The 26,828-nt window shown below is 44.9% G+C and overlaps 1 protein-coding gene across 1 annotated transcript in view; it reads left to right on the top strand.

The window, feature by feature from the left end:
* The window catches only part of LOC138558352 (serine/arginine repetitive matrix protein 2-like), a 321,979-nt gene that overhangs the window by 29,512 nt on the left and 265,639 nt on the right, over positions 1 to 26,828 (top strand). The gene's annotated exons all lie outside the window — the stretch shown is intronic.

Genomic DNA, 26,828 nt, shown 5'->3' with positions numbered 1-26,828 from the left:
ACCCGTCTCCTGGAGCTCCTCTTGGAGGAAATTCCCTGAAGCAGTACAGTTTGCACTTCGGGTTGACACTGGTCACAAACAGATCCACTTGAGGGGTTTCCCAAAGGGTGAAGATCTCTTGAATGACTTCCTGAGCTAGTTCCCACTCGTGGAAGACTGTGCTCTGCCTGCTGAGAGCATCTTCTCCCCTCCAGCTAGGTGAACTTCCAATAGTGAAACTCCTTCTTGAATTGCCCAGTACCAGAGTTGCATTGCCTCTCTGCGCAGTGGTAGTGACCCTACACCTCCTCTCTTGTTGAGGTAGTTTATGGCCACTTTGTTGTCTCACTCTTTCCCTGTACAGAGGGCAGAAAAGCCTTCAGCGCAAGTCTGATTGCCTTCAGCTCTAAAAGATCGATGTGTAATTTGAACTCCAATGGAGACCAACGGCCACTGATTGTCAGATCATTGGCGTGGGCTCAGCATCCCCGTGAGTGAGGCATCCGTCACTACTGTTATCTTTGGTCAAAGGTTCTCCCTTCAGAATGTTGTTCTTGCAGGCCCGCCACAGGAGATCATGTGTGCCCCTGCTTGGAACCTGAAGTAGGTCTGACATTTTTCCTGAGAAATGAGACCATTGTGTCATGAGAGCCCATTGAAGTGATGTCATTCTCAGGCAAGCCTATGGCACCAGAAAAATTCATAATGCCATGAGGACTAGCAACCTCAAAATGACGAAGGCCGGGAGACGCTGGGCACTCTGACATTTGGAGACCATCTGCAGAATTTCTTGAGCCCTCATCTTGGGTGCGAGTTCTTTCCCAAGGAGGTCAGCCCGAAAGGCAGAACTCGAAACTGATAATGAGAACCACCTACGGTGATCCTCAGGTACTTTCTACGCTTGAGATGTATAGGCACATGAAAGTAAGCATCCTGAAGGTACAATGACACCATCTAATCCTGGAGTTGGTGTAACGCTCACCTGGTATCCACGGGGACGTCACTCAGCCAGTCCTGGCCTCTTACGACCTCAAACCCTTCCCTGGAGGCTATTCGACTGGCGACTGGGCCTGAAACACAGGACTGGTAGAGTTTAACTCCCTATTGTCTCTGTGTGCTTGAACCCCTTCCTCCCTGGGGTCCAACCCTTCCCTTTGATCCACAGCTCACCTTGTTTTCTTGGATGGTGTGCTCTCCGTCCTGCTTTCAGCGCAGGGGCGCATTGATTGATGCAGGCTCGTTGGTGCCTAGTTACTTCACTGGCAAGAGTCCGACTGGTAAGTATAATGAGTCTTTGAACAGTTCTCTAACTTTGTTCCTTTCCTTCTTAGATGATGACCGGCGTCTGGGGATGGCGGCGTGCTGCTAAGATGAGTGGCGCTGAAGGTGAGTGTGAGCGCGATGCGCGATGCACCCTTTTCATATTTCTAGTGAACTGACTTCATTTTCTGTGTCTTTTAGGTGCCGCAATGTTGTCAGCGTGGATACCGGTTATGAAGAACAAATGCGGTGAGTAAGCGCGGTATGCAGCGCCTCTAGATGTTTCCACGCTAACCTGTAGTGTCTTTTCCCCCTCGCAGATGGATGAGAAGTTCGGAGACACAGTTCCCCCAGAGCGGCTGGGATTCAGGTAAGCGTTTCAAGCTCGTACTGTATTTGAAAAAAAATAAGCAAAGAGCTGTAAAATGCTTACTAATGCCTTTTCGCTGTTCTTTTCCTCTTCATTAGGAAACGGCATGCCGGGATGGGAATGACACCGCCGAAGATGCCCGCAGAACAGAAGGAGCGTTGAATGATGGGCAGAAGGGCTGCAAGGTAAGGCTGTTCCTAACGGTGTTCTTGTTCTTGCAGGAGCTGAGCGCAGAAGAAAGATGCAGGCCCACTGGAGACTGATCCGAACATGGTGAGTGTCACGCTGCAGGTGCAGAAAACGCAAAGCATGCTTCTCAGCCTAGGTGTGGCTTAAATAGTCTCTGGGTATCCCAGGTGCCTCTGGGCTGAACCACACACAAAAGACTAGACCGCACATGCAGTTCTGGGAACCGAAATAGGTGGGGGGCATCCATCTTGTCCCCATCAATGCATTACAAGTCCATTCCCCAATGTTATCCTATGGGAGTGAGTGAGTCTGGTGCCACAAGCGCCAAGTCTGACTCCAAGTGAGTCTTTGGAGGGATGAAGAGGCCCTTGAGGGCCAAGTAGGTGATTGTGGCCTGGCTCCAGTCTGACATCTTGGAGGGCTGGGGACAAGAGGGGCAGGAATCATGACAGTTGGAGGACTTGAAGGATCTGAGAAAGTGTGACCGTCTTGCATTTATTCTTCCTGAGGAACTTGTTCAAGTATCTCAAGTCCAAGATGGGTCTCAGTCCTCCGTCCTTCTTGGGTATTAGGAAATATGTAGAATACCATTCCTTGTTCCTCTCCGCTACAGGCACTGGTTCTATAGCGCCTTTCTCTAGCAGGGTTAACATTTCCTGCACAAGGAGTGGTCTGGATCTCTCAAAGAGTGGTTCCCCGGTGGATGGTTCTGAGGTCTCTGAATAAAGAGAAGGTAGTAAACTTGGGCTATGGTTTCCAATGCCCAAGCATCCAAAGTAATGTCTTGCCATTGTTTCAGATGCAAAGACAGGCGGCTTACACAATGGCTGTTGGTTAGGATGTCCCTGCTTGAGTGATTGAACGGGCTTTGCACCTCTTCTGCATCCACCACGCGGGAATCTTCTTTGGCCTCTTTGACCAGCCATTCCTCTTGCTCTTCCAACTGAGGAGTAGTAGCAAAAAGGTCTACCCCTCCAAGACTGTCCACTGGGTCATAAGGGCTGAGGCTGTCTAATAACAGCACCTAAAAATGTGCCTGCCCCCTTTAAGGTCTGCAACTTCTCAAGGCTTTCGTCAGCTTGCCAAAAAAGTGAGACCCATCAAAAGACATGTTAAGGAGTCTGGACTGGACATGTGGCGTAAATCCTGACTTCCTAAACCACGCAAATCTGCATATTGCGGTGCTTTAAGCCATGGCTCTGCTGATGCTGTCCGCAGAATCCAGACCCGATTGAAGAGTCTCACACACGGCTTATTTTCCATCTCTAACAATAACCAAGAATCTGTCTCTTTTCTCCCCCTCTGGAATGTGCTCTGCCACCATGGAAATACAGTCCCATAGAGTGGATGAAAATTTTGCTAAGGCACATATGGAGTTGGCTGATTTAAGAGCCATGCTCCCTGCAGAAAATAGTTTCCTTGCCCATGCGACTATTCTCTTGTCATCCATATCTGGGTGGATGGTAGGCTAAGACGCTTGCATTGAGGTTGCTGTAGCTGCCTGCATCACCAGACTTTGGGTGTTTTGATAAGTAGTTGGGGTCACTACCAGATGGGTGGTATTTTCTAGTCAGGTTTTTGTTTACTGCGGGATTATACTGCGTTGCCCAATTTGCTGCCACCGTTTTCTGCAGAGTGATGTGATATGTGAAAATGGGATCCATTTGCGGACCCTTATCAAGGATGTCCATCAGATCATCCTGCTCGAAGGGGAGGGTAGGTCTACTCCATCCCAAGTAGTCTACAACCTTAGACATCAACTGTCTAAATGATGCATCTGCATGCTCACCAGCTTCAGGTTTACCAAATTCCAGCTCTGGTGAAGTGTTTACCCCACTGGCTGTTTGTAAGTTGTTAAAGATCCTGTAATCTTGATTCTTCTGAAATAAAATTCTCAGGCACACTTGGTGTACCATATTGAAGCCCAAATGGCCCATCTGGCGGTATCTGATGGCTCATGTTCCTAATAAATTGAGGTTAGTGACTTGAAGTAATCTTTCCTTGGTAAAGGAATATATGTCTTATCCGGAATGGGCATTTAAGGTTTCAGAACTGTTGAACTCGACGCTCGAGGAGTCGCTGATACCTTTACTGAAGTCGATTTCGTCTTCGAAGGTTTCAATGATGTCGAAGGTGCCATAGGTTTAGATGGCGCGGCTGGCGTCAATGGTGTGGCTGGAATCGATGGCGCAGCCGGCTTTGATGGCACAGTTGGTGTCCAGGGTGCCGCCGCTGTTGAGGCCGCAGTTGGCATTGAAGGCGCAGCTGGCGTCGAGGACCTTGACATACTTCAATTTACGGCTCGAAGGATCCTTCAATGATTTCTCATTGCGGCAAGGCCTCAATGAGGATATGGCTTTCTTTCTGGGCTCAATGGCGCAAGTATTTGGCTCAAGCCCTTTCCTTACTGGCTTCTTTGGAAAGCACGGTAGGAGCATGGCTAGCTGAGGGTTTTTGTCTCTCAAATATTTTTAGCATTTCGGACCTACGTGCTTCGCATTTGGCTGTTGTGGAGGCCTTTGTGGGAGAAGATACCCTCTCAGGGGAGGTGTCTGACGACAGAGTCGATGAAGGCAACCTGTGGTGCCTCTTTTTCGATTTCCTCGACGACAATGAGGAATGGTGAGAGCCACTCCTCAACCTGGATCTTTTAACCTTCTTTCTTCGAGGAGAGTTGCCTCTCGGCTTGTCCAAAGAAGGTTTCTTAGAGGGTGTAGTCGATGGGGATTTTTACCTACTGCCAATTTCTCCTTTTGCTCCTTCAGAGCTTTTCCGGTCAATGACTAGCATTTGGAGCAGGCTGAGGTCTTGTGTTCCACACCGAGACAACACAGACAAACTCAATGTATCTGTTATCGACATCTTGGAGTCACAGTCCAGACTCTTCTTGAACCCGGTCTTTGGGGTAGTAGGTGTTGAGGAAGAAGACATGTTCGCGAATAGAATAAAAGTAGCGCGCCATAGTTTCTCGAAGTGTGAGCTTACTCCGAAAAACTGAACTGAAGCCAGTGGGTGTTGCGCGTGCCCATATATATCTTCGATGACATCACCCTCGAGACAGAGGCCCTCGAGGGACATCAAGTCAACTGCATCGACGCACAGCACCCTCAGCCGAAAAAAGATTTCCGAAGCAGCTGAAGCTGGATATTGAATATCAAAGATAAGGAATACGTGGGAGGACACAATCCATTTGAAGCATCCTTTTCTACTCTTCTCCCATTTCTCCATCATGACAGGGCACATTCGCCCCCTAAGGCAAGCATCTCCAACATAACTCCAACAGGTAGAGGCAGCAGTGCCCAGAGCGGTAGCACCACTGACTCTGCTATCACCACACCAGCACCAAATGGCAATGATTTGGAGCTCCTACATTTGATTCCTGTGTGCAGGAGCTTGTCCCTGTTCATCGAGGAATGGCATGCCACCGTCTCTGATGCTTGGACCTTACAATTTTAATGCCGGGCTACTACCTTCAGTTTCTTGTATGCCGACCAGATCCCCCTTCTTCTACTAATATCTCACCTCCAGACCCTCCTCTCCCCACTTTGCATTTTGAACCAGGATATCGAACAGATGTTTTTGTGGTTATGTTAGGGTTGCTGTTACCAAAATACAATTGTAAGCCTTGCCATCTGCTAAGCTCGACAGAAGTGAGGCTGGAGCTAACACTAAACAAAGAGATAGGATCTTATTTGCAGAGTTCAATAGAATGAGTTCATATTTGAGAAGGCATGAAGCAGACAAATGTTTTTTTTTTATCAACAATACTGTTACCGAACGTGATACCTGTACAATGTGGGGCGATCCTAATGCAAACTTTTTTTAAGGTTCAACACCTATAGCACCTTCTATGGCTGACCGCAAGTAAGGTGGTAACTCAGTTGCAACTGAATCCAATGCGGTGCTGTAATAGGAAATGGGGTGATCGTTATTGCCATATTTCTGTTTTAATACTGCTTGTGCATAACCTCAATTTTCATGACAACATAAAACAAAAGCTTTTTTGTAATCTGGTAAACCAATGGCCGTGGCATATATGTGTGCACATTTTACCTCCATAAAAGCATTTCTACTTTTAGTATCCATTCCAAATTCTCTGGAGTATGTGGGAGTGTTATTACATGTAAAGGCCATAATAAGCCAGCATATTAGCAGCATCCAATACCATTGTCTGCAATAACAAGTTGTACCTAAGAAAGATCTAATTTTGGTAATAGTCATAGTTTTAGGTAGTTTTAAGATTGCTTCTATTCAGGAGTTAGTGAGAGTTGTTGAACCAACTGTGCACCAACAGATAATGCACTTTAGTTTTACACAACCGCAGCTTTTGGAGTGATGCCTTATGTGTGTTTCAGCTAATTTTATTAGAAGTACCAACATGTCCTATTTGCATGCTTCACAAGAAGGGGGTGCAACTAGAAGGTCGTCCACATTAGAATTATGACTGAATCACATGGGAATTATTTATCATCTAGGTGCTTCATTTTATTAGAAGTACCAACATGTCCTATTTGCATGCTTCATATGAAGGGGGTGCAACTAGAAGGTCGTCCACATTAGAATTATGACTGAATCACATGGGAATTATTTATCATCTAGGTGCTTTTTAAGAATTTTTGAAAACACTGTGGGGTTCTTAGTGTACACTTGTAGAAGTCCAATTCATCCATACTGCAAACCAGAATGAGTAAAGGTGAATACATATTTACTGTAGGATATATATGGATAGAAAAGAATGGCTATCATAAATCAGCAACAATAAAGTTGGTTCCTGTATATGAATTTGGGACCACAGGAAATGTAAGTAAAACCCCTGCCCAACGTTTTCACCAGCTAGAATTGGGTATTACATTGGGTAGTAGTTGGGACACAAATACCTTGCTGCAACAAATACTCTATAACCATTGCCGTCCACTTCTGTGCTTGGCATCAGGAGAAGCTAAGGATTTTCTGGCGAGGCTTCATTGGATTAACATGAATTCGATTTGGCTCTGCATTCCTGTCTATCCACACCTAATTTGCATGTTCTGATCACGATTTGTTAGGTACCTTGGAAAACAGTCCAACCAGATCTGAATTCAAAACCTCTCCCCTTGGTGATTGTGGTCATTTAGTTTGCAACACAGCCAAAACGCTGTTTTCATTTTCACAGGAATGTCCTTCCACATTCCTTCAAGAGTAAGTACTCCTTAATTTAAATAATATTCCATACCCTAATGGAAACAATGGATTTATGATCACTGTCAGGGGGGCCATGACATGGGTAAATACAGAATTATTACAAATATCAGCAGCTTTTACAGTTCTGGGAAAAGGTGGCACACAACAACAGGGATATCTTAACTAATTGCAGAATGATTTGCAGATGCGTCTATTAAACAAGGTACACATTTACCCTTGATGCCGAAATCAGTAAAGGGACCATTCTGAAAACCTGCTGCACCTTGATGATCGGGATGGGCGAGACCACCACACCATCCTATACCTCTACCTCTACCATGTCTGGGTCCTCTGGTTTTCATCCGCAACTCATCAGTTACATTCACATTTGCGTTCAGATTCACACCTCTCCATTGCCCCTATAGATTCTGCAGTTGACGGACCATCAACTTACATTTGGTTATTTCACATGTTTGCTCTTGACAAGATACACACTGATTCTCCGCTGCCCTTAGTTCCGTGAGGGGTTTCGTCTGCCCCGCTTCTACATACAAATAGTTTTAATCTGCTGATAAAGCTCAGGCATCACAACCTTCAAATGATCAAGAAAGTCTGCTGGGCAACATTATTCTGTTTAGAATTATTTATCTTTGCTCAGTTTGTTTTCTTTGGGCACACCATCGGAATCTTTACCAACAGATTTTCCCTGCTTGGGTTACTTCCACCACTATCCCTGGGTCCTCAGTGGGCCAAATGCTGTTTTGAGTGAAGCGCTGGCACACCTTTGGAGGTATTATCACCCTCATTGATTGGTTAATGTCTACCTAACAAGAATTATAACACTGCACTATAGTTTTCAATTCCTCAGTTAACTTTTTTGGCTCATTCCTAATACTTGGAAAGGCCTTTGACGAATTCCTCAAATCCTTTGATGTCTCCGGCATGTAGTAGTTACAAAATTACAAGCTCAGTTAGAAGAACTCATTAGCAGTTGCAGTGGGGGTCTGCCAATGTGTTCCAGTCTAACCATGCACCGAGAATGAGAAGGACTAATAGCATAGGCGGAGCGCTTGCTTTCCCGCTCGGAATGAGCTTGAGCGAGGTCTGCTGCTATGTCTATGCACCCAACCCGGCTTAGGTCTTAGAGTCAGCGCTCTGGGTGGACATAGCTTAGAAGCGCGTTGCTACTGCTGCTGAAGCTTGGGCTGCATTTTCGGCTAGCACATGAAGCGCCCAAACACTTTATGATATCTTCCTCTTCTTCTTTTTTCTCCCCTTAATCTGGTTTAGCCTCTGATGCCTGTTGTGGATACAAATAATTCTTGTGCTGTTCATTTTTAAATGTGTGTCCTTCACTTCTACGTCTGTCATTTGTATCCTTAAAACCAGTCATTCGTGAACCTCCAACCCATTTTGAGCTTTTACAAACCGGTTTAAGAATATTTCCCACGGCTCTGGAATATGTATTCCCTTTCTAAGTTTGAGTACACATTGTTAATTAAGGAGTTTAGTTAAATCAAGGGTACCTATCACAGGGATGGTTTGTGCATATCTTCATGCATCAAGCAGCTCCATTTTCCTAAATATTTGCATTCACGCAGCCAATATGCTGGCATATCCCTTTCCAGGGGACTACATTCTTTTGACTCTTCTTCACTTAAGTGGCTCAGGGGAGAAGCAAAGGGGATTCTCACTCACATCACAGCGCATTCTGCCTTAACGTAGCTTTTTACCCAAAGGTTGAGATAAATATCATATACACATTCATACCATAGGATTTTCCATTTTCCAGGTTACTAGTTTTACTGCTGTCCTGTCATTTCTCTGAGAGTCTCAAATATAACCTCATTATTTTGGCAACCACCCTCTGTGCCCCTCTTAGCTCTGGCCCCCCACGGTCTTCCTCATCATTATTAGCTAGTTATAAAGCATTATGAAATAAGGTTTTTAATGTATTAGTATTCCCATCCCTTTCCCAGTCTATCCTTCCTATTTTTTCTCCACTTTACTGGGTTGCCCTTGTGCTTTAAAAGCTAAATAGAATGGATTTTATGCAGCCCAAGAAGATACACAAACCACATGGGCAATCCTCCAACAAACCATCTTGCATCCTTTTGTGTACACGGGAGTTAAGCACGAGTAGTCTGAAATTCTCGTTAACATCTCAGATTGGTAAAATTAATCCGAGTTCTAATGACAACAACTGTGGAAGCCAGCCCTAATGAATGCCATACAATATCCACGGCAGCAGGAACGGAGTCAGCTCTTATTTCTTTACAGATGCAGAGAAACGGACATGGAAACCTGCAGAGTATCCCTGCCCCAGGATCAGAGATTTCTTGCGTTTTTTCTACGGTTTTACACAATGAGGACAGTACATAAAACAGTAAGATACATTTAGTCAGTTACATTAAAACAATATTCTTCATAGGGGAACATCCTTTGACCTTGACAGACATGACTTAACAACATGATATCCCTTTAAAATTCTGTGCTGCCTACCCATGTGACGCAGTTCCCGCCTGAGACTGATCGCTCCATCATACTTATTGCCCTCATGTGTGACATGTCACTCTGTATTCATCACTGAGCTTGTCTTCGTCTCGAACAGAGATTAACATTGCTCGATCACATCTTTCTTGTTAGTTCCTGATTTCTGGCAATTTATTGTGACTTCTTGTGGTCTTGCTGCCATATTACAAGGCTGTAGTGTTGTTGTGCTCAGTACAGATGCATGAACAGTGGTCATGAGAGAACATAAAACATGGTAGTTTTTCGACAAAGCACTCTCGGGGTCCCTAGCTCCCTTGTCTGATAACAGCCCTGACCTGTGTTCTCAGACTGCCCACCTGGCCCACTTTGTTTTAGAACTCTCTTTGTTATTTCGTGAATGACCCTTGACTCCAAACTCAGGCTGCCCTGCTGAGTCCCTGTAGCATGGTGCACCTGTTGGATTCCTCACTTCTGACTTTAACCTAATTCATGGACTGGACTGCCTCATACAGTCCCTATGACTTTCTTGTTGCCTACCTTGTGGATTCGGTCTCCTCCATGGCTCAGGTATTTCTGCAGGTAACCTCTCATCCTTTGGTCCACCTGTGATTCCACTGGCCCGCATTTCAACTGTCTCATGACTGTTTCATTCCAGTCACCCTCTTGTTTTCCTTCCCCTGTTGTTCTGGCTGCTCCCGTGTGCCTGCTTTCACTAACCCACTGATCGGGGCAGTTTTCCATCATACATTGACTTTGTTGTCCATTCTTTACTTACCAGATTCTGTGTCCTTCGCTTTGGTTTTACCTCATGCCTTTTATAAACTCTTCATTGGTACGTCTACTGGAATCTCGACCAAATGCTTCTATCCATGCTTCTTCTCTTTCAGAGGGCCAGCAGGAGACACCAGCTTGAATAGCCTTATGTTCCCCTTCGCACCTGAGTATCTATGAATATTCTTTTTTTATTGCACAAACAAGGTGTGTCCTGGGAGTGCCTCTCCACTGGCCTATATCCCGGGTTGGAGTCCCAACCAGATTCCTTAGCTAACCATCCTTTCACAGAAGAGAAATTTCCACTACATATCAGTCTTTGTCTTGCCCAAGTGCAGTCCAGCAGAAAAATGCCTAAGTGGGGAGAGGAGGGCATAGGAAAACAATAACGATTATATTGGCCTTGTGATAAGCCTACCGTGCAAGTACAAGACAAGGTGATACGTGGATGGGGAGAGGGAGAAGAGCAGGAGTGGGGTGCCCAAAGGGAGGGGGGTGGGCAAGTGCTGGGGGGCCAAGACATATGATATTTTATTTATATCGCGCCCGTACACAAGTGTTTCAGAGCACGACATGGCAAGTGACAGGGGAAAGAGAGGGGGGAGTGCGGTGGACAGGGTGGACTAGGTTAGGACTAGTCCTGGGAAGGGAGCCTGAGGGCAAATGCTGGCAGGGGATGCTGGGGGACTGGTAAGGGAGTGGTCGGACCCCTGTATGACTCTGGAGGGACCATGCCCCAGTCAAAGCGGCAGAGTGAACGTTTAGCACGGGGGAGAGGGAAGGAAGAGGAGAAAAGGAAAGTCTTGAGAAGTTTCTGGAACTTAAGAGGATCCAGGTCAAGTCTGAGGGGATAGGGAGGCCATTCCAGAGGGAGGAATCAGCCAAGGAGAGGGATCTACCTTCCACTTTCTGGTTGGAAAAACATTTGACCTGCAGAGAGTTGGAGCCAGAGGACCGAAGAACTCTGGCATGGAGATATTTAGGGAGGGGAAGCCGGTTGTGGAGAGGTCCCAGGTCACAGACAGCCTTGTGGATGATGCATAGGATGTGGAATTTGATCCTTGCGGTCACCGGGAGCCAGTGGAGAGATTTTAGGGCTGGGGAGATGCGGCCCCTGGGTCAAGGATAAGTCTTGCAGTCCTATCCTGGATTCGTTGAATGGGGCAAAGGGAGGAAAGAGGCAGATTGAGGAAGAGGCTGTTGCAGTAGTGCAGCCTAGAGAGAACCAGAGCTCTGGAGACGTTGAGCTTCTGGGGGAAGGTGAGGAAAGGAGAATGCCCCTGAGGAGGTGGAGCTGAAAGTTGGACTTCTTGGCAAGGTCTGTGATGCGTGGAGAGAAAGAGAGAGAGAGAGAGGAATCAAAGATGATCCCCAGGTTGTTTGCCTCACAAGTAGGTGAAGGGAGGGGGCCCAAGGAGGCTGGCCAGAGAGTGGGGGGGAGCAAGGAGCAGGCGTCCCAATGAGAAGGATCTCCATCTTACTGGCATTAAGTTAGAGATCAATGGCAGAGCAGCATGCTTGAATAGCAGTCAGGCATGAGAGAGGAGGGGGAGGTGGTAGAGGATGGCAGCTTGAAGGAGAGCTGTGCGACATCTGCATAACACTGGTAAGGGGGGAAGGTGGAGATCAAGACTGCCAGAGGGGCCAGGTAGATTTTGAAGAGCCATGGTGATAGGATAGAGCCCTGAGTAAATATAATATGATATGATAGGCTATATATAACGCGCTTTATACCCAGAGGTTTCTAAGCAAGGACCCGGGGATCAAACATGTATTGCTCTGTGTCATCTTGCTTCCAAGGTGAGCACGTTGCCCCTAAGCTATCCTCCCGAGACCGGTGAGGGTGAGGTGGAGGAGAGAAAGGACCTGTTTGCATTTGTGAGGGTCTGTTTGAAAGAAAGGAGGTCAGCCACTCCAGTGCCCGGTCTGTGATGCGAAAAGTATCATGTAGACAGTTAATGAGGATAGAGTGACTAACTCTGTGAAAGGCAGAAGTAAGATTAAGGAGGTTCACATCAGAGGATTATTCTGAGTCCAGGTTAGAGACAAGGTCTACTCGGGTGTTAGAGAGAGCAGATTCTGTACCAATTCGGTGTGGAGGGTCGTGGGAGGGAGGAGGAGAGGAGGAAACGGCAGTAGGATTGGCTAGTTTCTTGTAGATTTTAAAAAGTTCAGCCATGTAAATGTGTGGCTCCAGAGATGCAGTCTTGGACATGAGCCCTCTTCTTGGAGCAGATAGTGAGACAATATTGCCTTTGGAGTAGGCAGTAGGCAAGATTGTCAGAGGATAAGCTAGATGCCCATGACTTATGTTTTGCAGCTTTGTACTTGTATTTCAAAGCTGCCAAGTCGGTGTCATACCAAGAGTTGCATTTGAAGGCAGGCTTCATGCGGATCCTAATGACGGGGACACGGATGTCCAGGGTGTTAGAGATAGAGAGATGGAGGTTAGCTAGAGCAGACCCAGAAGGAAGCTAGAGCAGACTCAGAAGGAGACTAAAATGAAGGGGGTGTAGGAGGAATGAAGGAAGAGGCAAATGCAGCGACTGACGCACGTGTTATCGGTCGAATAACGGACAAGGAGACTGGCAGTGCGGGTGGAGGCATCATCCGGTGACAGGGGAGGTCAAGGTGGGAAAAGGGGAGACAGTGGTGAGACCAGGAGAGAGGGGTAGTAAGAGGTTTGGAGAGAGGAATGTCTGTTGAGATGAGAGCATCCAGTGTGTCCGGCAGAGTGGGTTGGGCCAGAGAGAAGGATTGTGTGGGAAAGAGAGTCACAGAGGTCGCAGAAGAGTACAGTAGCCACATCTAAAGAGTCAAGATGGATGTTAAAGTCCCAAGGAAGATATGTTTTGGGGAAGAGGCAACAAGAGAGGACAGGTCCGCCCATTCTGAGAGGAATAGGGAGGTCGGTCCGGAGGGCCTGTACATGGTAGCGAGAGTAAGAGAGAAGGTAGGTGAGACAGATAACCTGCAAACTAAGCTTTCAAAGGATGAGTAGGTTTGAGTGGGGAGGACGGAGGTAGGAACCCACTCAGGGAATATCAGAGCCACACCGCCATCAGGCCGGGAGGCCTGAGATTGGACAGGATCTTGTAGCCCTCAGGGAGGAGATTGTCAAAAGCAGTGATGGAGCTGGCCTTGAACCATGTCTGGGGGAGAGCATAGACTTCAAGGGTAGCTAAGTGAAGCTGGTTGCCCCCTTTAAATGATTTGAAACAGGGACAGAAGGGGGATAAAGGATGGAGGGGGTGGCAGGAGGGGGGAGTTGAAGAGAGATTGAAGATGCCTGTCAAGAAGGAGGAGGTTGGGCTGAGAGCCCTGGGCCATGATAGTGCCATTGTGATAGACATTAATTGTGCACTTGGAAGATGTGAAGTGAGCCAAGAGCACTTCCCATCTGGTGCCACCAGTAATGGGACGAAAAGAAAAGGGAGAGAACAAAAACCATATGGAGAGTCCATAGATCAGAAGAAGGAACAGAAAAGAGTATGTCAGTGATAGTCTGTCTGGAGGAACCATTGATATAGGGATCTGCAATGGGCAATCCAGGGTTGGACCTCAGGAGTGCCTTTTTAAATATCTTCCTTCCAGACTTTGTGAGAGAAGGAGGATAGGTGATGGAGAAGCAATTAGAATAAATAGGGGAGACAGAGAGCACCATGGGGGCAGGGACAGAAATCCGTGGATAGTAGGAGAGAGGGTAAGAAGCACTATGTAACAGTAGAATCTCACCAAGCAGCAAAGCCGACAAAACCATTGAGCACACTAGAATGTCCAGAATCAAAGATCAATTAACAAATTGGAAAGCACACTGGAAAGTGAATTTGCCAGTAAGCACTAAAAAGCAGTACAAATGGAGGATGCACAGTTGGAAAGCAAACCTAAATTCGAATTTGCCAGTAAGCACTAAAAAGCAGTACAAAATGGAGGATGCATGGTTCAGGGTACACCTGAGAATCGAAATTGTGAATAAAATTATTTGAAGCAGGGCATTAAGAAAGCAGCAGTGACTCTTCAGAAAGATGCACAACAAGATGCATAATTCAGTAAGTGCAGTGTTTGGAGTTTATAGTTAGGCAGGTAGGGAATGTTGCAGAAAACTACCAGACAGTCAGAGTGTCCAAGGGAGGTGTGTGGTCCAGGTCGATGTGATCCATGTTGTTTACCAGAGCAATTGTCAGAGCAGGATTTTGAATCATGGGCAAAGCGTGCAGTGGTCCCAGGCAGTGTGAATCAATTGGGAATGTTATCAAATGGCAAGGGGTCACGGAGTAGTGGCAGGGAGAAGTACTCCCTCCAGATCCAGACAGGGGGCCTTGGTGGGGGAGCGGCTTACACCTGCCGGCTCCCTGATTGGATCTTCAATTAATGCAAAGCCCAATCAGCGAGGAAGGCACCAGTGAGAAGGACAGGCACTCTGAAGCCTATCAGTCGGTAGACATGTTGGACTGTGTCGACCAGGCCCGGGAAGTAAGCAGCCCATCTAGGCTGTGGACAGGAGCTATACAAAGGGGGCCCCAGTCAGCAGTGGGCACTGCGATAATGAAAAGAACTGGGAAGGCTGCAAGGAGGAGTTCTTTATAGCGCTCGCCGCTCTGCTCTGTTAGATGGTGCTGCATCAGTGCACAAAGCCCAACGTGCTTACCTCACACGGTGGGGGGGTGAAACTGCTCCTGCAGCCACACAATGAAGATCAGCCTGTGGATGCTCGTCTGGACTGGTCGAAGATGGAAGTGGAGGCAGGTCCAGACAGGGGGCCTTATTTAGTGAGGGCCTTGGCGAAGGACCGGCATACACCTGCTGGCTCCCCGATCAGATCTTTAATGGAAGCGCAGGCCAGTCAGTGAACACTCTGGGTTGATTTACACTGTTTTGACCATGTAAACCAGTTATAGTTTTCTTTTGCAGCTCAGGGTTTCAAACTGCCTGCCTTGGCTTTCCTTCCCTTTCCTTCCCTTTCACTTTCTATCCACCATCTTCTGGTTTAATGATTGTACCCCATGGGGGAATATAATATCGGAAGGAGCTTGTGGGGCATGTTGTCCCCGGGCCATCCCGCCAGACATTGACAAGTCCTCACCCATCCAACCACTCATGTTGATGCAAAATTAGAAAATGGTCTGGAGTCCACTAAAATATCTCTTATGAATCTCTAGACAAGCATCACTTAGTGCACCACTGTGAACAAACATTCTCTCAAAGACTGAGCATCTGACAGAGGTATTAATGGAAAAACTAAAAGCATCATCAATATTCTCATGCCTCCTAAATGAAAATTTCCCAAACCCACTTCACTCCACCAAAGATTTGGTAGTCTTAAGGTCGAAACTCACAAAAAAGACTGACTGCGACACCTGGAAAAAGTGGTGAATCACTTAGTAAATACTACACAACTACTATTAAAGGTCAAGGCACTATTTTTCAATACTGTATTTAGTTTAAAGATTAGGAGTTTTTAAATTTAAATCCTCCCATATTCAATCGCATAAATCTTTTCATAAATACATGTTTTTTTGTACAATAGAAAATGTTTGAGATGCGTGGATCATAGATTAGATACATTTAAGACACACATGTTGGGGTCTGCTAATTGAATCAGGTAGGGTCTAATATCTCAAGCATTAAATCAATTAAATTATTGAGTTTTTCTTGAAATAAGTGGCCCGTCTTTTCAAAAACCTGATGTTTTAGAATCCCAAAGTTCTAGTGGGCATATGAGCGACTCATCTTCCTGATAGTTAACTTCCCTCTCGTAGAGACTGAGCCAGATGGGATATTGAGGAGGCAGTGCATAGTGTTTAATGTTCTGTCCCATTCCCACTTTGCCTGCAGCTGCATAGAGTCTGGTTACTGAAGGGCTCTTAGCACATAGTGGTAGGGGACTTGTGGAGCATAGCTGTTCTTTTTCAGTGGCTACTGACAGAGGGCTCAACATCGCGACTTATACTAATGGGGATCAGATCGTAGAGTTGATTCGACTTTGTGTCCCTTGATATCGAATCTCTCAATGTTGATCGGTCCTTGTGGTAACAGAGATTGTTATATTCTGAGTGAACCCCTGTGGTGTGCAAATGGGATTTTTTTAGGTGGCATATCCAGGGACCTTTAGCCTTGGCTTTTTTGAGGTGCATAAGCCCTCAGTAGCAGCCTAAGAATGAGCCATCATTCCCTCAAGTTGTGTGCGCAGTCTGAACACTTCACTGTCCTTCAGCCTGTAGAATGACCTTTTTGAAATATTGAGCACATTTGAACTCTGTCATTAACAAGTATACAACTAAGAAAGTATTATAATCTTTTCTGATGCTGTACCACGTGTCACAAATGGCTTTAAGACACACCAATTATCGAAGACTGCTCAAGAGTTTTTATTGAAAGGCTTGCCAAGGAACTAAGGGCTGTCCCTCTCTATCTTTGCCTTCCCTAGTCACGACTTCCTTGAACACGAAGGTGGTTACTAGAGATCAGTAATCCCTTATTATCTAAGAGGTGACTATCCACTGGTGGGGGCCTAAAGGAAATTGGTGTATCTATCTTACTCCCATTGGGCTCTTGCAGGTGTAAGCTGACAATAAGAGTAGTAACCAGGATTGGTGCTTTCCATTCACCTGGGTGCCACTTAGTCTTCTTCTCTCGCACCCATGCACTCCTTGCTCTGATGTTCTCTGCTTCCTTTCCTTCCTTCTACTCTCTTCCCCTCTCTTCCTTCCAATCTCCTTTCTATCCCTCTCCACCTCTGTATACCTCCAATGTTCCTCCACTCTACAACTCTCCCATCTATTACTCTCCATTCTCCACTCCATTATTCTCGCTGCTTCACTCTGCTACTCGCCCTCTCCACTTTACTCTAGACTATACCCCACCTTCTTTCACATTCATTCCCCTTTCATTCTCTTAATCTTTTCATTCACTGTCTTGCTTACTTCCCTAAACTCACTCACTTACTCGCCCTCCCCACCTTCCATCCAAGTCCCACTTTCTCTCACCAACTAATACCTTACCTTGCACATGCTTTCAATGGTCTTCCTCCACGGTCCGCTGCACGCCCTTCCTCCACCTGGTCTCTTGGTCCACCTTCTCCTCCCTTGACCTCACCCAAACAATCCACTGCCCTGCTTCCTTGGTTCCCTTTTATGCTCCTCCATCCCCTGCCCATTGGTTCTTATGCCCGACTAGATACCCTTGCCCATCACTTGTCTGTTCTTTACCCATGGTTGGTGTGTTTATCAGTGAGGCTTTAAAAAGACCCTACAGGCCCACCTCTTTCTCAATGATGGGTTTGCCGATACAAGGCAGCCTGTGACAAGCACAGCCACTTGTCGAATTTGTAGGCATGTCATTTCTTAGTGCAAATCCGCCGTAGTATTGCGATTGGAGCTCATGGCAATAGCATTGACTCTCCAAGTTCTCCGGTGTGTAGTGTGGACCTTTCTGATTGCTGGTTTGCCATGCAGATTGCTCTGTGGTCTGACTGCCCAATGTCGCTTCCCTAATGGTTGGGTTGCCGGGTCCTGCCACCACCGCCAGTGCTTCTGGATATTGTAGTCTTACGGGGGAAAGAGAAAAAGACTGGCCAACATTATGCAAAACAAGTATGACAGTGGTACTTGACATCTGCTGTCCGACACAGGTATTAAGGACAGAGACTGAGGCCCTCCCAACTCCCACAACCACCTCAGGAGCAGAACTGGCTCTGGTAAATACAGTGGTGGGCCTCCTGCCCCAAGTTGAGAGGCATTCCTATCCCCTTTTGACAGGGTCATATTCCTGACCCACTCACACGCAACAAGTGGAACATTTTTTGTTTGCAAATCAATAACAAAGTGTTATGTTGGAGGAGTTGGATTAATAGGGGTGTGTTGTTGATTGGGGATGTCTGGTGTGGTGGTAGAATGCTACTTTTAAACACTTGAGAGGGAAATTTGGCTTGCATAAGAGGGAGTTGAGGAGATACGGTTTGTTGGCAACTTTGATCTCAGAAAGACAACAAATGTTAGGGGTTCCAATGACGCAGAGGCCGGAAGGGTGCAACCTCCTCAAGTCTTCGCCAAATAAGGTGTCAACTTTAATGAAACTTTTTCCATTAGAGACTCATCTTGCGGGATCATGGGAGACGTTGAGGCTCACTTGGTCTGAGGAATTGGGTAGGGTTATTACACTGAAGGAATGGAAGAGTCTGTGGAAATTTCCTGTTAGGCCGAAAGTTGACTTGAATTTGCGTTATATTCACCAGAAGATATTGGGGCGCCTTTATTGGACGCCGGTTTGGATGCACAGATTGGGGTTGTTAGAAACTGAAAGTTGCTGGGATGTCAGAAGGAGAAAGGTACCTTGTTACATATGATGTGGAATTGTGTCAGGGTGAGGGATTTTCGGAAGGACGTGCTGGATAGAATTGATTTGATATGGAATATTGTATTTCCTAGAACCCCATCTACAGTGCTTTTGAAATCCCCACAACATTGTAGGTTTATTGGTTGTGCAGCATTATGTTGGATTAATAAAGTCCTCTTGGTCGCAACCAGACAAATATTAAAAGTCTGGAAAACCAGGAAAAAACCATGTGTGGCAGAATGGCTAGTTAATGTACAAGTTCTCTAAAATTTTGGGAAGATAAAGTTTAAAAAGCAGCATAGAGAGGAGGTCTATGTGGAACAGTGGGGACCGTTTAATAAATTTTATGACTGAAGTTTAGACAGAGTGTATGAGAATTTGCTTGATGTCGTCTGGTAGGGTGGTTGTTTGTATTGTGTATGTGTGTCTGGTCACGTCTGATGTGTTTTTTTTTCGTTTTTTCTGTTATTTGGAAAGCCATTGTTAGATGTTAGTGATTTTGATTCATTTTCTGCTTCAAATGTTCTATTGATTTTTATTCTGATTGTTATTTACTCACAAGGATCGTTTTATTCTGCTGAATTGCATATGTTACTTGTGTGTTGTTTATTTGTTTTGTATTACCTTTTAAAAATATATAAATAAAGAGATTAAAAAAAAACAAAAAAAAGTGGAATATTTATCAAAATGTGACATGTCTTAGTCTGACATGGTGGAGGTAAAAAAGTTAAAGTACCTACCGTCAACAAACAAATCAAGGAACTTCGAGTGAAGAAAAAAATATTGCTCTAATTGGGAATAATGTAAGAGATATTTTTGAAGATTCTCCTCATAGGGGCAAAAAAGAGAACTTAGCTCAAATGCCAATACAAAGCATGGTAATAGTCAGCCCGTAAACTGACTGGCTCGTTGTTTACTCCTATGTTTGAGGCCAGCTGCGTTAGAATACCTCCTCTATCTCTAGGTACACAAATATATTTTTCTGAGGGAAATTGGAAAAAGAGATAGGCCAAATGTAATTATGTTTACTTTAATTAAGAAATCATTATCATTTAGAAAAGAGTTTTCTTTATATTATTTAAATAAGTGTTCCTTGATCCCAAATTTCGGGCAGAGTTCTCCAGTGTTTTTGAGAGTTCAATGAAGATCGCCATGATTGAGTACTAGGATTACACATGAGTAACTTTTTCTACTGTTTCATATTGTCCAGGGTTGGGAGAATGCATTTCAGAATAGCTTGCAGATCTCTTCATAGTTTTTCCAGTGATCTCTTCAGAAACAAATTCCTAGTTAAGCGATGGGATACACAAGATACCGTAGGGCTAGAGCGGCCTCCTCAGGCATGGTGAGTGCTTGTGAAGGAAATGTTAACAAGACGAAAGAACATAAAGAAGGAGAAGATGAGCAATTATATGGGAAAATAGTTATCTTAGTTATCTTCAAGTACAGTAAATGCAGCATAATGTATTGAGAATTAAAATCAGTGACTTCGTAATGAGACAGGTCAAGCTGCTCACAAATCAGGATGGATGCTAACTAACCGCTTCATTTGAATGGATGTATCACTTTGCCATACTGAACTATTTACTCATTCAGTGCCCATAAATAAAATATGCATTGACGATTAAAAGGCCTTGTTGCCATATCCCAAGCATGTACACTTGCTGCATTTATAAATCCTACTCATTGGTGTTCTGGGAAACTAACTTAACTTGAAAATAAGCACACTTAACCAGTATGCAAGAAGAAATGTTAAGCAAATTTGCTCCTGTCTCTTCAGTAAATGGGGAATTTTGTTAAACCAGGAGTCCAACGATTGTCCGACTATTGTCTGAATTGTTTATTATTGTTTAGCATTTGTTTTGGCAATCCCTTCTTTCAGTTAGCACACAAACAAAATGCATATTTGTGGGCCAGTCGGCAGTGGTTACATCTTCCTAATTTATATTACACAATGGCACCTCTGAATGGCGCAAATCCTCACAACTCTTGATGGTAAGCTAAGCGTTAATCAGAATTTAGACAATTAAAGAACCAACGTGATCTATAAACAGTTTGATAATATTTCTTGGATTTGTAATCACGCTTAGCTTACTATCAAGAGTTGTGAGGACTTGCACCATTCAGAGGTGCCATTGTGTTATATGTGTTAATCATAAGGTATGGCAATACCTTTAGGCACCAACTAGAGCAGCAGTCCACTCCATAAAAGAAACACTCACCAAGCGCAGCAAAACATAGCATACTACGTTTCTCATCTGCCTAATTTAACAAGTGGTAGGTTTGTTGGGTATCCAGAGGTGGGCCTGTGGAGGGGGAAGACCCCCCATAGCAGAAATACATGGATGAAAAAAGTCGCTCAAACTGAGATGATGAAGCCTACCATGTTTAAAGTTAGGATTATTCAATGACATAGAACCTTGTAGGCGATTGATGGCAGACAGCGATAGTCACCAGTACTGAGCATAGCCCTAGTTTTTATAGACATTGGAATTAATTACTGAACACAAAGTGGTTCCGAGTAGTGTCTCAATGGAAGCCGGTGAGGCCAGTTCCTGGAAAATCATTAGGACCTTTGCGTTCAACTTCTACCTCATATACATATTCTGTACAAAAGGATGAGATGGTATTTCCCTGGGATGGGTAAATAGAAGCCTCAACCCTGCTTCTATGTACCAGAATGTTTACCTGCTCATATTTTCCAGAGTATTGATTTGCCTGCGCCAGAAAATAATACTGAGACACACATGAAGGAGAAAAGGGATTGTGCCAAGCATACTAGTACAATGCCATCTACTTCCTCTGAGAGATGATCAATGGAATTATCTGTATCTCCCAGGGTATATGATTTTTACATGCAAGCAGTTTCTCATTAAGTCTAGCTTGAGAGAACTTTAGTTCTCTGCTACTGCTTTTGAAGAACTGTGTTAACGGGGCCCCAGTTTCCTACTACTGTCATTTGCTCCATGATGCTGAATGAGTGCATCATGGCAACATCTTTGTTATAATGTCAGCCTATTTTAGAAGCCAGTGGAGAGTTGTCAAATGCTGCATTTATGAGCTTTTTCCATGCTGGATTACATTTCTGTTGCTTTGATTTTTGTTATTTATGTTGCTTGGTACATTGATGATTTTATTATTTAATTTATTAGAACTTTACTTTTATTTGTATATGGTTGCCACTGTTCTAGTGGTAAAAGTTTATAAAGATCCCCCAAATACCAATAAGCTGCACTGTGGTACATAGAGTGCCTTTCATTGGGCCTTTGACGCCTATCTCAAGCAGTATTTTCAGAAGCACCATATTGGAATGTTGGACCTGCCTGACCATATTATAGTAATAATATATTAGTGCAACTATTCAATTCACTTTTAGCTTTATTTCAGCAGAATCCTTAAAGCAATTCATTTAATAAACACAGACAATACAAATATATTCCATCATCATATGTCACAAGGGACTATGTTGTAAAACAATAAGGACACGGTCTGATAAAATAAGAATAAATCAATTTTGACAAATCACTTTGGGCAAATGTATCTGTCAGTACGTATACAACAGTAAATATTATTAAACTCGGTACACAAGAAAATATATACTACATTTAGCATTCATTAAATTGTTATACATTCATTATGAAGGTGCCTCTAGCAATCCATACCTGCTTCAAGGACAATATGCTTGCGTAAAGCGTGTCTTCTGAATGGTTTGTTTGAAAATAATAAAGTGCATCATTCAAAATCCTGTTTCCTTAACTAATCAGGATTCATTCTAACCACTTGTTTCTTAATCTATGATACAATGGACATAGACATACAAAATGTTTAATATCCTTCACCCAATTGGTACCGTGGGCCGCCAACCTATTTATACAATCACTAAGCACTACTATTTACAGCAACAATCTTGTGCCAGCCCTTTCACCTCGACCAACACTAAATACCACAATAATTCTAATCTACTGCACACACTCCTCAACCTTACAAGCCCAGGTGAGCAGCATCTAACGAGTAGAGCGCTGTATTTTTAATGTATTACAAACAAAATCTGTTTGAATTCCAGTAGGTAATTGTTGCCTTTCGTAGGCCAGCTCCAGCCCTTGCGTGCCCTGCGCCTGTTTTCCCTCCCTCCTCGCCTTCCTGTGCTTCAGGCTGCCTCCCACCCTCTGCCGGCTGATTGGTGCCAGGCCTCCAGACCCACCAACACTGGAAGCAGCGTTCAGACCAGCCGCTGCAAATGAGGTCCAGGAGTCTCTTTCCATTTACAAGCCCAGGCGAGCAACATCTAATGAGCAGAGCGCTGCCTTTTTCATTTATTCCAAACGAAATTCGTTTGAATTCCAGACGATAAATGTTGCCTTTCTTAGGCTGGCTCTAACCCCTTTGTGACCTGTGCCTGCTTACCCTCCATCCTCGCCTTCCTGTGCTTCAGGCCGCCCCCCCTCCAACCTTCTGCTGGCTGATTGGTGACGAGCCTTCCGACCCACCAACACCGGAAGCGGCGTTCGTACCAGCCGCTGCACCTGAGGCCCAGGAGTCTCTTTCCATTTACAATCCCAAGTGAGCAGCATCAAATGAGAAGAGTATTGCATTTTTCATTTATTCCAAATGAAATTCGTTTGAATTCTTGCAGATCATTGTTGCCTTTCTTAGGCCAGCTCCAGCCCCTGCGCGCCCTACGCCTGATTTCTCTCCCTCCTTGCTCCTTGCCTTCCTGTGCTTCAGGCCACCTCCCTCCCACCCTCTGCCGGCTGATCCTCCAGACCCACCAACCCCCAGAAGCGGCGTTCAGGCCAGCCGCTGCACCTGAGTCACAGGAGTCTCTTTCAATTCACAAGCTCATGTGAGCAGCATCTAACGACCATATTCCAAACACAATTTGTTTCAATTCCAGTAGATAATTGTTGCCTTTCTTAGCCCGCTCCAGCCCCTGCATGCCCTGCACCTGCTTTCCCTCCCCCCTCTCTCCTCCCTCCTCGCTCCTCGCTTTCCTGTGCTTCAGGCCATCTCCCTTCATCCCTCTGCCGGCTGATTGGCACCCAGCAGACCACACCCTGACCTCAAGGACCTTATAAACGACACTCCAAGAGCAGCCCTAAGGGCCACAAGGAAAAGGACAGCCCCTAAAGAAGCAGCCCCAGGATGTGTCTGCAGGTGTCAGCAGGGGAAGCACGTAGCCACTCTCAGACAATTATAACAGCCTAAACTGCAACCCAACCCCTCAGTCCTCGGTGCATTATAGAACGCAAAGCAAGCCACTCCACCCCCATTGCCAAGTCTCACTGAACGCAGAGCTAAAGGAACCTATGCCTTTCACGCACTGAGAATCTCAAATCTAGGTGTATTTGAATTTGCCATTTTGTGAAACGTAGGCCTTTCTCCCACTATCTAAGAACCTCAAAAGTAGGTGTGTTTATATCTGGCATTTTGTGAAACCTAGGCCTTTCTCCCACTGTCTGAGAATCTCAAACTTAGGTGTGTTTATATCTGCTATTTTGTGAAACCGAGGCCTCTCTCCAACTGTCTAAAGAATCTCAAATCTAGCTGTGTTTATCTGCCATCCTGTGAAACCTAGACCTTTCTCCCACTATCTAGGAATCTCAAACTTAGATGTGTTTATATCTGCCATTTTGTGAAACCGAGGCATTTCCACCACTATCTAGGAATTTCAAGTCTAGGTGTGTTTATATCTGCCACTTTGTGAAACTGAAGCCTTTCTCCCACTGTCTAAAGAACCTCAAATCTAGGTGTGTTCATATCTACCATTCTGTGAAACCCAGGACTCCCCTGACCTTCCAGAAAAACCTGGCTACCCACTGAAAGCAACTAACCATAGCATGATCAATACCCAACTAAGAACCAAGGTCAGGTCGTCCTCCGACAACTGACATATAATCCAACTGCCTACCCTCTCTCCAACGCCTAATATCCCGACACAGCCACACTTAGGCCCTCCCCCACAAGAATGAGAGACACGAAATCCAACTCCACTATTTAGGCAGCCACCCCAGAAACCCCTAGCAAACCACTAACACCCTAGAACAACCCAAGCCCAGAATCTCCTAATATCTCCAAACTCGGTCATATGCAGACACCCCAACCAATCTACAACATCAGCCCACTATATCACAACTACCCCAGGACTATAGCAATTTACCAAAGATGCGAGGACAGATAGAGCACTGAGCAATCACAACACAAAAGGACAAGACTCAACAACATTGAAATCACATGAGATCCTACAGGTGGGTTATAGCTGCTGTAACCAAAAACCAAAACTCCAAGCTATCCGACCATCTAGGGCCTCAAGATGCCCCGACACAGAACAGGACACCGCCAAAGAAACACGGAACAAGGAACAATTGGAATGCAGCTGCGCCCTCTTCCAGTAGAAACTGCCGCAAATACAGAACACACCCCTACAAACACCACAACCAACTGAACAAACGTCATGAGAAGAGAAAAATCCCTATATCTAACACTGTACCTCGCAACTGCATCCACACCTCAACACCCCAATGCCACTGGCAGTTCTTGGCAGACTAAAAACCTATTGGAACCTCACAGGAAAAGAAGAGAAGATCCGAGAAGAGAAAGGAACGAGATCAACGCCCTCACTCCCTATATCACAAAACCTCGAGGATCCCGTTAGCACTACATCAAAACATAGAAGATGAAGAAGTAGAAGATTTCTCCAACACAGCCATCAATACAACAGACCGTTTCAATGACGAAGCAGAATGCACAGAGCTCCAATCAATTTGTGAAAGGAAAACAAGCAACCCAACAGAGCTACCGCAAGACAAAACAGATTAAAAAATAAACAAAACAGCGTCAAAAAGATCCATTGCAACCTAATAAGCAGAAGATCAATATCCAAACATGCAACCAAGATTTTTGACCTCCTGTGTGACGGGGGTATTAACATCCTATTTATAACAGAAACTTGGCTAGACGAAAACTACAAAATCACACTCCACAGCTGCCTCCCTGACAACTTCAAATGCTCACAGGCAAATAGGAAAAACAAAAGAGGAGGACTAGCAGTAGCCTACAAGGAACAACTGAACATTAAAATGGTTGCAACACTAAGCATTAAAAACTGCGAATCCCTAATCGTTTACCTAACAGCAAACCCCAAAAGAAACCTCAAATGTGTTCTAGTTTACAGAGCACTAGCATATAATGCAACCTTCGTGGATGCCTTCACAGAAGCCATTACCAACCTAGCGATCGAGCGCAAACAGCTGATAATCGTGGGAGACTTTAACATCTGGTTTGAAGAAGAAACCGCTAGCTCATAAAAATCACTAGCCAAACAACTGAAGATAATGAAACTACATCAGCTAGTCAAAGGAGCAACTCACACAGCGGGTGATATACTAGACTCAATCTTTGCCAACAAAGACCTCTTAATCACGGCACCACCAATACAGATCCTCTGGAGCGACTATCTCATCATCCCTTTTCGTGATTACGCTAACCAGGTCAACGGCCAAACAACCAGACAAACTGACCACTATCATGAAAAGATGTTGGAGTACCATCAAAGCTAGCAACCTACTACAGCAACTGGAAATCAACAAACCACGGACAACAACCCTGGACAAAGCTGACCATGACATAAAAACAGAACTACTTCACAAGTGGATCACCAAAACAATCGACGATATCTCCAAGGAAAAACATTTCACCCCATCACGCAAAAGAGCAACAGCAAAATGGTTTAACCTGCTACTCAGTGACATGAAAAGACAAAACAGGAGAAAAGAAATACGACCAGGCAAAGAAATTACAATTCCAACGACAAATCCGCACGTACGAAAAGAAAATCCAGAAAGCGAAAACCATATTCTATGACAACCGTATCTCCAAAGCTGCCAACATTAAAAAAGAATTGTTTAACATCATAAACGAAATGAGAAACCCCCTGGCTGCAACAACACACCAGTGCCCTCACTGAAACTATGCAACAACCTTGCAGACCACTTAAAAAACAAAATCAGCACCATCCACCAGATAATACAAAGCAAACCGATAAACCACAACACGCAACCCGCTGTGCCAGTTGAGGATCGTCAGAACTATGAAACTTTCCACAAATATCAGCAGAGACATTCATCAAGCTCGTAAGAAACAGCAACAAAGCTGCCTCCTCCGTGGATCCCTGCCCACCGGACATACACAAATCAATCCATACAAAAGGAGCACCGATCGAACACTACAGAAACCTTTTCAACCAATCACTATTAACAGGGAAAGTACTGCTATC

The sequence above is a fragment of the Ambystoma mexicanum genome, chromosome 1p (assembly GCF_040938575.1).
Source record: "Ambystoma mexicanum isolate Mex_15411 chromosome 1p, UKY_AmexF1_1, whole genome shotgun sequence".
NCBI lineage: Eukaryota > Metazoa > Chordata > Amphibia > Caudata > Ambystomatidae > Ambystoma > Ambystoma mexicanum.
This window is presented reverse-complemented; position numbering and strand designations above follow the sequence as displayed.